Genomic DNA, 14,678 nt, shown 5'->3' on the forward strand with positions numbered 1-14,678 from the left:
GAGGGGCAGAGGGAGAGGGAGAGAGAAAATCTTAGGTAGGCTCCATGGCCAGTGTGGAGCCTGACATGGGTTGGATCTCACAACCCTAGGATCATGACTTGAGCTGAAATCAAGAATCTGACACTTAATAGGCTGAGCTACCCAGGAGCCCCTAATTGGGAATGTTTTCTCATTCTGTTGTACACATGTCCCTTCTTTAGGAATCATAAACATTGTGAAACCATGGCCACCACCCTCGTCACGCTGTTTATTGCCGACGTGTCAAAGCATGTTCTTGCTAAGTTATGAGGATGCCTTTAATACCATGCCATTTCCCCCAATTCCTTACCTAGCACTTGCTAAGAATCTAGAGATAATTTGCCAGTTTAATTTTCGGGTTCCATGCAATTCTATTTCTAACCATTTATCTCATAAGTAAGATTTTGTAATTAAAGAATACCAAATAGATATTTGTTTAAAATTTGAAATTTCTTATTTCATGGTTTTGTGGCAGTTCATTATTTAATATCTCAAGCACTTAAGCATTGGCTCCTTTATTAAAGTGGAATTCATTTTAGTGCAAAGACATGTCTTTCCCCACCTGCATGCAAGCCCCATGAGGGCAAGAATTTTTGTCCATTTTGTTTACTTTTCTATCTTTAGCATATAGAACTGTGTCTGGGACATGATGGATGAAATTTTTTTTTAAAAGATTTTATTTATTTATTTGACAGAGAGAGATGGCGAGAGAGGGAACACAAGCAGGGGGAGTGGGAGAGGGAGAAGCAGGCTTCCCGCTGAGCAGGGAGCCCGATGCAGGGCTCGATCCCAGGACCCTAGGATCATGACCTGAGCCAAAGGCAGACCCTTAATGACTGAGCCACCCAGGTGCCCCAAAAAGTTTTTTTTGAATGATTTAATGAATACATAAATAAGCAGAATAGACTCATAAATATCTTGATTTTAATTACCTTTCCATTTTTTTAAAATCCAAATCTTCTTTACCATATTATATTATTTCTCTGTAATTTAGCAACTCCATTAATTTTATTAAAATTTCAACTTAACATAAGTTTATTGTGAGATAGTTACTTTCATATATACAACAAATTTTAATCTTTCAGTATGTAGGAGAAAAAAATCCTTTTACTCTTCTTTTAGCTTATAAGTTTACTAGAGACTGCAAATATGTCTTGCTGAGTGCCCCAGCAATATTTAGGTAGGAAGGTTTAAGTTTAGTTTTAAAAATATAAGCTAGCATTCATAAGGAACGATTATTTCTAGAATATGGCAAAAAGCAAATAAGTAAAAAGGAAATCTAGAAAATATATTAAAATAATAGAACATGAGACCGAGAAATCAATTTCCTAAAGACAATAGCTGTCTGTACCAGGGAAGTGCCCAGCATATGGTGCATTTCAAGGCATTGCTAAAATTGCATTTAACCACATCCACACATTAATTCTTGCCATTACCATCACTGTTTCACAAAATGTATTTTCTCCCGTCTAAAGTCTGAGAAGAGTAATTGGGAAAAAATGCCACTTAAATGTCTCCGACAATCCAGCTGCTGGGAGCTGTCATTGGCTCTGGGGACTCGGACCAGGCCCTCTGTCAGTGAGGATAATGGATGAGGAGAGAGATCTGCAGCGGGAGGAGAGTCAGGCCCTGAAACTCCGCAGTCAGTTGTGCTTCGAGAAACGCTAATGTGGTTTGCCATGCTACCATGTGTTTCTTTGTTCTCCAAGAACATCCATTCTGTTCACCACTCATGAGTGCACATTTAGTTCTATCTCATAATTTGTAGTGTGAAGGAGTAGGCAGAGTGCAGAATGCGCTCCTCTTGAGATGCCAGACAAGCCTGTTCACAACTCCTCTTCCACCTTTCATTTTCTTTTTTATTTTCATTCTTTTGAGGAACTTACAGGATTAAGCAAATTTTGGACAAGTCGAAAACATTGCTATGTTAATTGCAAACAGATGCATGCTCTTCATAGTGATGATGACATAGAACCGGGGACCAGGAGCCCACATCACTGCCACAAAGACCTTTATGGTGGGTAGAGATTTTTGTGGCTATCTCCAAAATCATGGTATTTTTTGATGCCAGGTCAGACTCACTCTGGCTAAGGCTGAATTGGCAACAAGCTCTTTATTCATAATGAACTCCAGCCTGCACCAAGTGGAACGAAGTGCAAGAGTTTTTTTTGTTTTTTTTTTTTTGACACACAAAAAACTGTACATATTTGATGTATACAACTTGATGAGTTTGGAAATAAGTGTACATCTGCCAAATGCAACACGTCGGACCCTGACTTCTAGAGACTTTAGATCCCAGAGGCAGCACCTAGTTGGCTTTACATGCAGGGAGAAAGTGCTGTGTATTTAAAGAATATGATGAAATCATCAAAAAGCCTAGATATAGTAAAATAGCTAACATATTATATAACATATTGTAGCTCAGTTATGTGATGGATTATTTGCTAACTGCTAAAAAATGTTCAAATATTTAAGAGCATGGAAAAATGATACTTAATATATTAAGGGACAGAAACAAGATTCAAAAGTTTTGAATCTTGTATAGCCAGTATGGTGTCATTTGAGTAAAATGTTGCCATATGTTTCTATACATAGGAAAGTAAATACATAAATAAAGTTGGAGAAAATATTTTAGTGGTGGTATTTCTGGATTACAGAGAATTTCTAGTCTCTTTTATACTTTTCAGTTTGATCTAGATCTTTATATAGACATATATAGAGAGAGACAGAGAGGAGACAGAGGGAGAGAAAGAGAGAGAGAGGTTTTAAGGAACTGGCTTCCACAATTGCAGGATGATCGAGGAGGCTGCCAAGTCCGAAATCTAGATGGTGAGCCAGCAGGCTGAAGACTCAAGTAAGAGTTGATGTTGCAGTCTTGAGGGGAATTCCTTCTTCTCTGGGAAACCTCAGTCATTTCTCTTGAAGCCTTCAACTCATTGCATGAGGTCTCCCAACATAATGGGGGGGTTAGTCTACTTTAATCCCATCTAAAAAGTACTCTCACAGCCACATCTAGACTAGTGTTTGGCCAAACAACTGAGCCTCATAGCCTAGACAAAAGGACACATCAAATTAACCACTACAACTTGCAAGCAGGTCCCACCCCTCTTTCTTCCTGGCAGTAGGCAGATTTTCTGGTTGGGTGTTACTCTTTTCCCCAGGCAGTCCATGAGCTTTTCATGAACACTTTCAGTTTTCTACCAACAACCACAGTTCAGGGGGGTGAGGTGACCCCAGTGACCCAGCAGTGCAGGTGAATTTTGGAATTCTTGCCTGGAAGGCTAGGGCAGCAACCCTATCTCCAGGATGGAGTGGGGGTACAGCCGGGAAGCTGCAAGATGCACCCCATGGAAGGCAGAACAGAGAAATGGAAAAAATTTGCTCTTGAGTAGCCTTCAGTCCCTGAATTAAACCAACCCTAACTTCTGTCCTTCCTCTGGGTTTTCAGTTACACCAGCTCTGTTTATTTCATCTAGCTCTTCTGTTTCCTATAGCTACGTTTCTGTGAATACGTTGTCTTTTCCAGTTTTTCAACAAATATGGATTACTTTTATAATAAGGAAGAATTACTATCTTCATTGATTCTAAGACAAACTTTTGGGAGGCAGTAGGAGAATGCAGGACTGAGGCACGTTGGCTGGTTTTAGCAGGGCAGTAAGGGAGTGCAGGGATGGGGCATGCCCCAAGGATGGGTCTTGGGGCAAGTGAGTCTGTGTGTGAGCCCTTGAAGAGCAGGATCTCAGTTCCCTACATCCCTTTGGTTTTTACAGAGGTAAGCCCTGTTGGTTTTTGAAGCCAGACATTTTGAGGGCTTGTGTCTCTGGTTCAGGTCCCAAGAGTTGGGGTGCCTGAAGTGGGACACAAACCCCTTGTTCCTCAGGGAGAAGCTCTCTATTTGTGAGATTCCTCCCAGTTGTGAGTAGCCATGCTAGGGGGATGGGTTTTTTGGTGAGACTATGTCTCTGTCTCTCCTACTAGCCTTGATGTGACCCATTTAACCTTTGCTGTGGAGGAGCTGTTCAGCTAGTCTTCAGGTCTTTTTCAGAGGGAACTGTTCCATATGTCGCTATAGATTCGCTGTGTCCACGAGAGGAGGTGAGTTCAGGATCTTCCTATACCACCATTTTTAACCTCATTGATCTTCTATTCTCTTAATTATTATACTCTTAATGCCAATTATGCATATGCTTTTCTAACATTTAATATAAGAATATTATATATTTGATCTTCTTTTTCATCTCTCTCCTTTAATCTAAATTTTCCCTTAGCGGGGAGGGGAGAACAAAGTGGAAAATTTCTACCCAGTAAATTGGGGTTACTCTCCTAAGACCTTCCCAGATGGATGAGGTTGCATATCTGCTGGTATTTTTGTTTGGATCGTAGGTTTATTGTCCTAAGACACTGCCAAGGCCCTGCGGCATCATGAGTTCTCTGTATGGTGGCTCTAATGGGTCCTGACAAGAGGAGTAGGCTCTCAGCCCACTCAAGTCCCTACAAAATCCAATTCTTCTTCCTTGTAATTGCTTTACCAGTTGACAGGATTCAACTAATCTCTTTATCTCTTGATCCTATTTTGAATTCATTTAATATTTTTCTAACCTAATCCATTTAATATTTTTCTAACCTGAAAATTTTCTAAATTTTCATTTGATATTTTCTAACCCAAACTCTTACAAATATTTAAGTGCTATCTGATTGGATTCTGCACCTTCCACATGGCTTTGCCTGGTTCTTTAGCTGCAACACCAGAGAAGTCGTATTAATGATGGATAAAACCATTTGATTTAGTTCGGGCGTCTCCCAAAGCAGACTTTGAGACAAGAACAGGAATTTAGGACATAAAACAAACACCGGGAAGTGAGGCAGGAATGGCGGCCAACCAATAAGAAGTGTATTATCAAGCCAGTCATCACTGTGGGCTACTGGAGCTTAAGGTGAATAAGAAAAAACTGGCAGCCAGCATGAAACATGTGTCTCAGAGTCATCCAAGAGGTGAGAGAGCTGGGGTATTTATATACCAGTTCCTGTTGATCATAGGTTGAATGCTGTTCCTGGAGGTAATTAATTCCCAGCACTTTCAGCCTACTACACGGAAGGGCAAACTGGCTTTAGTGGTGAGAGAATGCCCTCAGGCAAAGGAATTGAGGTGGTGAATTTGTAAGAGCATGAGTGTGCTTGTCACTTTCTTCCTTTAGAGCTTCAATTGCACTAAACACTAACAAGCCGATTTCATCATACTTAGTTATGATTACCTTCAAGTCTCCCAAACGATGGAGATACTGCATAATCCAAGGCCCCCTCCTTCACGACCTGTATTATGCTCCAGTTTATCACAGGTGAAAGTCTTAATAATGGGGCTGCCACAGCATGCCTGGGATTGTCACCACTCTATTTACCATCGGTAATGGAGCCTTTGGTGTTTGTTGGCTGGTCTCATTCAATTCTGGAGCCCCAGCCTGAGGATCTGCTTCCTAGGACTTCTTATCTCACCGAGTGTCTTAATTTGGGTTCTCACAGAAGTAGACCCCGAGAAACAGACTGGAGTGCAAAAAATGTATTTGGGAAGGTGAAGCAAATCAGGAGAACTGGGCAGTAAGGCGGGGTGGGTGGGGGAGACAGCCAATAAAAAGTACATTGTTTGGCTAAGCATCACTCTGGGCTACTGGGCTTAATCCTACTGGGGGATCTCTGGGAGCCTATGCAGAACACACATTTCAGTGTTATCTGCACCCGCCCCCACCCTGGCTAAGGGATCTGGGATTTTATTTACTTCTCCCTTCCACATTGGTGGACAGCTCCTGTGGAAGCCTGCTAGTTCCCCGGCATTTATTGAGCTGCTGCAAAGTGGCTAGAAAAAGCCCCCAAGCGAGATAATTCAGGTGCTGGGAGTTGGAAGCCTGGCCTGCATGCCCCAAGGTGGTAAGATCAAGGGGATATTAACAGGGCACTGGTGGTTTCCCTTACACCATTGTTTCCCATTTCTTAAGCTTTTTGTTCTAATTTGATGTTGGGTGTTTATAAAAAATGAGAATATTTAAAGATTTTTGAACAAATGAGAACGCCCCAAATTGCCAAAGCTTTTTAAACTACAATGAGGCATTTTCGGAGTGCTTGAGAGTGAGTGTGAAGTTGCAAGGGAAGACAGATTTGTTAAGCTGAGCTATTTGAGCTAAATTGTTTATTTTGCACTTCTGCTAATAAGACTCCCAGATGTAGGTGTGAGGGAATAGAATAACATGTTTCTTGGATCACTAGAAGAAGGAAAGAATATGAGTCATGTGTATATAGCCAGACAGGGATCTGTTAGAGAAGAATTAGCAGTGCTGGGCATTAATATACCTATTTTGGAAGAAGTAAGTGAACTAGCTTTGAAGGCTGGGATCCTTCTGGCCTGATGAGGCAGTAACAATGGAAATAGAAAAGTATTATTTTAATGTTTAGCATGATTAAGGTTTCTTATGAAATGAGCTGAGTCTCTGCTAGATCCTTGGTTTGCACGAAGCCAACTTATATGAACCATTAGCTGTGATTACAGTTGACTGTTCTGGCCCAGTCGCATGGTGGTAAGTGAACAGATCTGCTTCATTATTCACTTTCTCAGATCAGAAAGATCACTGGGGAGTCAGGAGTCCTGCCAGGACTGTGTGTCATGACAGCAAGCCGGGAGGAACTTTTCCACACTGTCACCACAGCCTCCTCCAAACTGTCTCCTGAACAGAATCCAGGTCTGAGGCTCATCCTCTCTGTTATCCCCTTCGAACAGCTTAGAAAGCAGAGAACAAATGAGTCATGTTTAATATGCTTTCAAAAGAACAATTAAAAAAGTGCAACCTAATTCTAAGGCAAAGCTAACATTTCTTTCAGTTACCTTTCTGGGTATGAATTTTTTTTTAAGAGGCAAAAACAAAACCCAGACCATAGTCTGTGTTTATGCCTTGACTAATGATCAGATGAAAATGGGCCAATTAGCACATTCGGGGCAAATGGAGACTGCCAAACTATTAAATTGAGGAATCTGTTATTCAGACTAGAGTAATTTGGTTGGCATGAAAAACAGTACCACTATATTTTAATTTTCACTTGGAATCAAACCCTGGGCCCTATTTACGTCTTCAAGTCACCTGATGTGGGTACATCACCCCACAGTTTGAGATGGGTGGCCTCCAAATACTCTTATGCTTCCTATTGCATTGACATCATTGATGTGCATTTGCCTCAAGCTGGTACATATTGGGCTAAACAGATACCTTGTGGTCTATCATCATTGACAAATGCAAGGATTTGGCTTCAGCAGGAGGTTAGGCTCTCTGGTCCACCTCGATAGAGGGTGGGAATAAAGGACCCCCAACTACGTACTATAAGAAGGGAGTCTAGCAATGACTCTGGGAACTGAGACTAGAGTTATCATTCATTCAAAGGAGATGCCATGTCCAACTAGGACTACTACAGGTTGTGGTCTTTGTCCAGAATGGTGGAACATTGGATTAGAAAGGATGTGGGGCTGAAACTCAGCTTTGGAAGTAAAGAGATGAAATAGGGAGAGAGGTCAGATCCGGGTCTATGCCAAGGATCTCGCTTGAAGCAAGGTGGCAGTGAATGAGAGCAGAGCTCAGCCCTTGTAAAACGGGGTGAGCTGGAGCCAGGTAGGAATTAGCTCCCCTGTCAGTCATAAGAGAGACAGAGCAAAAGTGGAGACAATGGACATGGTCCATAGCAAGTATGGGTCTGGTGATCCACCACTGGAATCAGATCTAGCAAGACTCTCTTCCAGGTTTGGTGGTGGAAGTGTAGGAAAAGATCTAGAGAGAAGGAGGATTGTAGGTAGGCTGATCACCTTAACAAATATATTTGGGATGAGAGTACACAAGGGGCTTTGCTTCTCATGTGAGGAACTAATAGCAATTTCTAAACCTGGCTGACAGGTTAATTGATTCATTTCCTCATTCCACACACATTTATTTATTTATTTTTTTAAAAGATTTTATTTATTTATTTGACAGAGAGAGAGAGAGAGAGAGACAGTGAGAGAGGGAACACAAGCAGGGGGAGCAGGAGAGGGAGAAGCAGGCTTCCCGCTGAGCAGGGAGCCTGATGCGGGGCTCGATCCCAGGACGCTGGGATCATGACCTGAGCCGAAGGCAGACGCTTAACGACTGAGCCACCCAGGTGCCCCTCTGTCTATAAATACTTAAAAACAGTTAAGAGGATTCTGTGTCAAGTTATTTTGTTTGCAACAGGATTTCTGAAATGAAAACCTTAAGCTTTTAATCTGTCAAGAAAAACCAATTGCTCATTTTATTGACACATTTCAGGCAATTTTCTTTCACAGACATATGTTAATTAATTAATTAATTATTTTTTAAAAAGATTTTATTTATTTATTTGACAGAGAGAGACACAGCGAGAGAGGGAACACAAGCGGGGGAGTGGGAGAGGGAGAAGCAGGGTTTCCCGCCGAGCAGGGAGCCCGACGCGGGGCTCGATCCCAGGACCCCGGGATCACGACCTGAGCCGAAGGCAGCTGCTTAACCGACTGAGCTACCCAGGCGCCCCTCCACACACATTTATTGAATGACTGTGATACATACACACACAAACACATATACTGGTCCTGGGGCTACAAGCACTTTCTTCTAAGAGGTAAATGAACAATTAGTGATAGTCAGGTGGTAACGCACCCATAGGAATATATACTTTGAGGGTGAGAAAAGGTGACACCTGTTTAGCAAGGACCGGAAGCCTGTGAGGAAATCTTCTCAGAGAAGCTGCCATGCTACAAGCAGAGGGGACAGAGGAACAGACACAGTGGAGAGAAAGGTTTGGTTCACAGGGGGAAATAGGGGCAGTTCGGCATTGTTGGCCGGGTGGGGAGATCCAGAGTCGGAGATGCGACTAGACAGGGAAGCTGGTTGTTTTCACGGCTTCAGGGAAGAGAGGGAGTCCATATGTGCCATTAACTTATTGCTCATAAAGAACTACTACAACAATAATAGTATTTAACCTTTATTGAATGCTTATGATACTCCAGGCACTATGCTAAGCATTTCATGAATCTTAATTTATTTCATTTTCACAATCACGTCAGGACCAATAGTGTCTGTCTATCATGGATGAGAAAGTTGAAGCTTATAATGGAAGTTTGCACCGAAGGGTAGGGGTGGGATGCCAACACAGGTCTGTTTGCCTAGAAAGTTCATGTACTTTACAACCCCCATGACTGTCCAACAGAGCCACCTGGGAACAAACAGATAGGGAGATGTAACTCATGCAGGCCGGAGGCTTCAGGCTTGGGTTTGAGGACAAGGACCATAGTGGACAGTCAGTCAGGACACCAAATCCTGAGTCCTACCTCATTTTCTATCTTCCAGTCTTGGCCCATCTATACTGTGAGCTTTCCCAGGGCACAGATTACACACATCAATTCCATCAGTTTAAACTCTATCTGTTCGTGATTCTCAAAATGTGGTCCACTAACCACGGTGGGTCCCTGAGACCCTTTCAGTCTGTGAGACCAAAACCATTTTGGAAATTGAGGTATAACTGCCATATGACATTGTATTAGTTTCAGATGTACAGCATAAGAATATGATAAGACCATTTTCAGAATAATACGAAGGCATTCTTTTCCTGTTTATCAACGTGTAGGCATTTTGCTCTGATGGTACAAAAAACACCTGCAGTTAAGAAATGGTCAGTTTCACTTAATGTTTTTAATGAAGTAAAAGGATTAATTTTATTAAATCTTGACCATTGAGAACACATTTGTGTGGTGAACTGGGAAACACACAACACATTTCTGTTGCATATTGAAGGATTTTGTCTTGAGGAAAAGCACTCCTGTGATGGAGCTGTGATCTGAACTAGCCTTTTCTTTGGTGGTACACCCTCTTACTTTAAAGAATGACTATCAGACAAATGTAGTTATTTAGATTTGGGTATTTGGTATACATCTTCCTCAAAAATGAACGAATGAATCTCTCACCTTAAGGAAAACTGGACATTTGTCATTGTTGATAATACTAAAACCCAATCTTTAAAATGCAAATTAGAGTTTTGGGAAACAGTATCTGCTACTGTGAGCATGACAGCTTTCTAATACTTTTCTGATGAGATCCGTGGTGATATTAACAAATGTGATTTTAATAAATGTTATATAATAAAATGCGTCAATATTTGGAAGATCTGCATAATTCAGCGAATAGTATTTTCCAAATGACCAGTGCATGATGTTACAAAATTATATTACATATTCAAAGGGCAAGATAGACCAATGGATTTTAATCTAATAGGGCAGAAGAGTTCATTGATATGGTTTTATATTCCACACGGCAACTAATATATAAGAAACTAGCACTTACTGAATTTTGGTGTAATATCAGAGAAAACTATCCAAAATTAATCTGAAAAGATTTTGAAAATAATCCTCCAAACTGCATATCTGCGAGATGCAGAATTTTCTTCTATACTTCGACCAAAACAATATATTGCAAAAGATAGAATGCAGAAGCAGTTATGAGAATCCAGATGTTTTCTATTAAGTCAAGCCCTAAGGAGGTTTGCAAAATTATGAAACAATGCTACTCTTCTCTCTAAATATTTTTTGTCTTGGAAAATACAGTTATTTTTCATTAAAAATGTTATTTATGTTAACATGTAATGTATTTACTATTGTTATTTTAAATAAATACTTAAGAACATTTCTGTTTTAAATTCTAGTACGGTAAATATGGATAGATATAACACACATAAATAAAGTGTGAGGTGTCCCTGCTAGATGATACATTTCTTTTCAGATTCTCCTTGATAAAGTATTTCCCCCCTATGTGCTGCATTCAGTGTAAACTGTATTTAATGCTTACGTGTTTGGGGCACTTGGGTGGCTCAGTCGGGTTAAGCATCTGACTCTTGATTTTGGCTCAGGTCATGATCTCAGAATCATGAGAACGAGTCCAACATTGGACTCTGTGCTCCACGTGGAGTCTGCTCGAGATTCTCTCTCTCTCTCTCTGCCTCTGCCCCTCCCCCTGCTCATGCTCTCTCTCTCTCAAAATGAATAAATAAAATCTTTAAAAAATACTTATGTGTTTATCTGTCTCTAAATAAATAAATCTTTAAAAAATGTTTATGTGTACCTTGAGAATTCATTCATAATTTATTTTTTTATAAAAATTTATTTCTAAAGCAGAGAGTTCACGTCTATAAGTTGTGCTAGTGATGCTATGAAATTTTCACAGAAATTTACTGTCAGCAATAGAATTAATAAAGCCAGTACACTCGCCTTTCTATGAACAAGAGGAAAATCTGTCAGAAGCAAATATCACTTCTAACATCTTTTTGTTTCAAGTAAACTAGGCAAATGTGTGTACTCATGGTGTTTCTTATTGAAATTCTTCCCTGCCTTAAAAAGACCTAATCAGGGCGCCTGGGTGGCTCAGTTGGTTAAGCGACTGCCTTCGGCTCAGGTCATGATCCTGGAGTCCCGGGATCGAGTCCCACATCAGGCTCCCTGCTCAGCGGGGAGTCTGCTTCTCCCTCTGACCCTCCTCCCTCTCATGTTCTCTGTCTCTCATTCTCTCTCTCGCAAATAAATAAAATCTTAAAAAAAAAAAAAAAAGACCTAATCAATCATTACCTTTTTGTAGCTCAACGAAGAGTAAAAGAATCCCACTGATATTAACCTTCATCTCTGCTTTAACTTAGTCTTAAACAAATAGGTACATTTGCCATGTAAAAGGTTTATCTAGTCAATAAGTATCATACAGACACATTTACTGCTAAAAAGTGAAAAATTCCACGGCTTCTTTTTTTATAGAATTGATTGTTTCCATAGCACATGTCAAATGCTAGTTCTGAAGGTGCTGGGTCTGAAGGCTAAGGAAATTGCTAGGAGAAAATGACGGTGCGTTAACTGTTTGGGGAAACACTCTAATGCATAGATTGCTACTTTATTTTCCCTATTAATGATCAGCTTTCAGGGGTATAGGAGGACAAAGCTTTGATGTTCACAGCGTGGTCCTGGGACCAGCAGACTAGCTGGGAGCTAGTTGGACACACAGGATCTCAGGGCCCACCCTAGGCCTATAGTATCAAATCTGAATTTTAAAAAGATCCCCCGTTGATGTATAAACACACACAAGTTTGAGAAGCACTGCTGTAAGAAATACAAGTTATATTTTCTCCACACTTTCTGGGTATATGCCTAGTTAATATTAAACTACACATTTACTACTATTTTAAGAAAGATAATCTGTATGCTCAGACCTATTCCTGGATTATTAAAATACTTACTCCTAATGTCAGTGAGCCCTCTTGCTCAACTATAGACCCCAACAGGTATTTTTTACCCCACTTTCTTGAGGCATCGATAAAGATGTTTTGCAATGACCAGAATATTCCAACCATCAAACCAGAAAAGTCCTGATAGCAACAGAATGCCTGGAAGACCACACCCCACATGTCAACCTTCCCTGCCCAAGATCATGGGCTGAACGCATACTGCTCCCAACCCCTGACCAGGCGCTCTGTGCCTGCTCTCTCATGCACCTCCCTGAACCTCTCCTATAAAACTCTAGGAGTCCATCTTGCAGACGGACAGGTGGGTTGTCAAGGCTTGAGCCTGCCACCCCCCCAGCTGCCGGCACCTGAAATAAATCTCTTTTCCAAACCCTCATGCGAGTTATTGGCTTCTCCTGTGACAAGCTTATCTGAGTTTGTTAGGCAATAACATTGGCAAATCCAGCCGGGAGCTGTGCTTTCCATTTGTCTGGGTTCCCTGGGGTGCAGCTGTGGGCTGCGGCAGCAGGCGGGGCTCACTGTTCCTTTCCTGAGTTAGCAGCTGTGATTGATCCATTGGTCACACCAACAATCTTTTAAAAAGAAAATAAAGGTACTTACACTCTGTCTTCTAAAATGGCATATCATTGGGGCGCCTGGGGGGCTCAGTCGGTTAAGCAGCTGCCTTCAGCTCAGGTCATGATCTCAGGGTTCTGGGACTGAGCCCCACGTGGGGCTCCCTGCTCAGCCGGGAGTCTGCTTCTCCCTCTCCCATTCCCCGCCCCTCATGCTCGTGCACGCGCATGTGCACGTGCTCTCTCGCAAATTTTTTTTTTTTTAAAGCAAGGTTTATTGAGTGATAGCAAAGTGATAGTACAAAGCTCCCAAGGAGGGAGAAGACCCGAGAGGGTTGCCCTCAAATAAATAAAATCTATAAAAAATAAAATAAAATACCATGGAAAAGGCAAAACAACCCAAGAACCACCTAAATTAAAATTTAAATGTAGGGATTTTTAGGGCAGTGAAAATACTCTATACGATATAATGATGGGTATATATCATTATCCTTTTATCCTAAATCATAGAATGTACAACACTAAGAGTGAACCCTAAGGTGAACTATGTACTTTGGGTGATTATGATTTGTCAAAGTAGGTTCATCCTTGGTTAAAAAAAAAAAAGTGTCATTCTGGTGAGTGATGTTGCTAATGGGGAGGCTGTGTGTTTGGGGGGTAGGGGAAGGTAGGGAGTATTATGAGAAATCTCTGTATCTTCCTTTCAATTTTGCTTTATCTTCCTAAGACTGCTCTAAAAAAAGTCTTAAAAAATTCTAAATGTAGGACAACAGTCACTGATAAAGAGAATAAATATATTTTGAAAGTATTTTGTTAAATGAATTTTTCTTTAAGGAAAAACTATGAGGCTCTACCAGCTAGCCCGTTATTGCTCAATACCACATTTTTAGATGGGGAAAGGAACTGGTTTGCGAGGTAACCTAATAGTTAGATAATCTTTAGCATACTGTACTCGCTTGCCAGACACAGGAGCAGCCCCTTGACTTACCCAAATGCCCCAAGCCTCAAAGTGCAGTGAATTCACCTAAGGAAAAGAAAAGGCTTTATCCAAATATCTTTCAGTATTCCCTGGAGTTGCTTTGCTTGAGCGGTTGGCCCCCATGATTGGTAGCTCTATTACCAGCCTGCTTTAGGTCAGTTGAAATCATGGGCAATCTTCCTTGAAGTCGTGAAAGATCACTTTATAAAACCAGCCCATGTTTTGGAACAGCTAGTTATTTTTGCTTCGAAGAAGTTAGCAATGGAGAAATTCTACAAAGTGTGAGGAAAAGGACAACACGATAACGTACTGCTGTCTTTTCATGTTCTATGCATATTTCAGTGTATCTGTCCTTCAGAATGTATTTTTCCGTGGGGTCAAAGATCAAAAAGTTTAAATATGTGTGACCCAGCAACTTAGGCTTTTAATGTTGATTTAACAAACACTTAGCTGGAGTTTATACGATATAAGGCATATGTGTCAGACTTTTCTGGGTGTAGAGCATTATATTAATTAAAGGTCACAACCACATCAGTCCATACTTCAGGAATTTAGATAATGAGTCTCCTCTCGTTTCTTGTCTGCTACCTTTTTTAATGTAGTCTAGTGATAAATGTTTAAGAATATGTGCTTTCAGGGGCGCCTGGGTGGCTCAGTCGGTTGAGCGACTGCCTTCGGCTCAGGTCATGATCCCGGAGTCCTGGGATCGAGCCCCACATCGGGTTCCCGGCTCGGCGGGGAGCCTGTTTCTCCCTCTGACCTTCCCCCCTCTCATGCTGTTTCTCTCTCGCTCGCTCTCTAATAAATAAATAAATAAAATCTTTAAAAAAAAA

The sequence above is a fragment of the Leptonychotes weddellii genome, chromosome 13 (genome assembly GCF_054177405.1).
Source record: "Leptonychotes weddellii isolate Sample4059 chromosome 13, ASM5417740v2, whole genome shotgun sequence".
NCBI classification, from domain to species: Eukaryota; Metazoa; Chordata; class Mammalia; order Carnivora; family Phocidae; genus Leptonychotes; species Leptonychotes weddellii.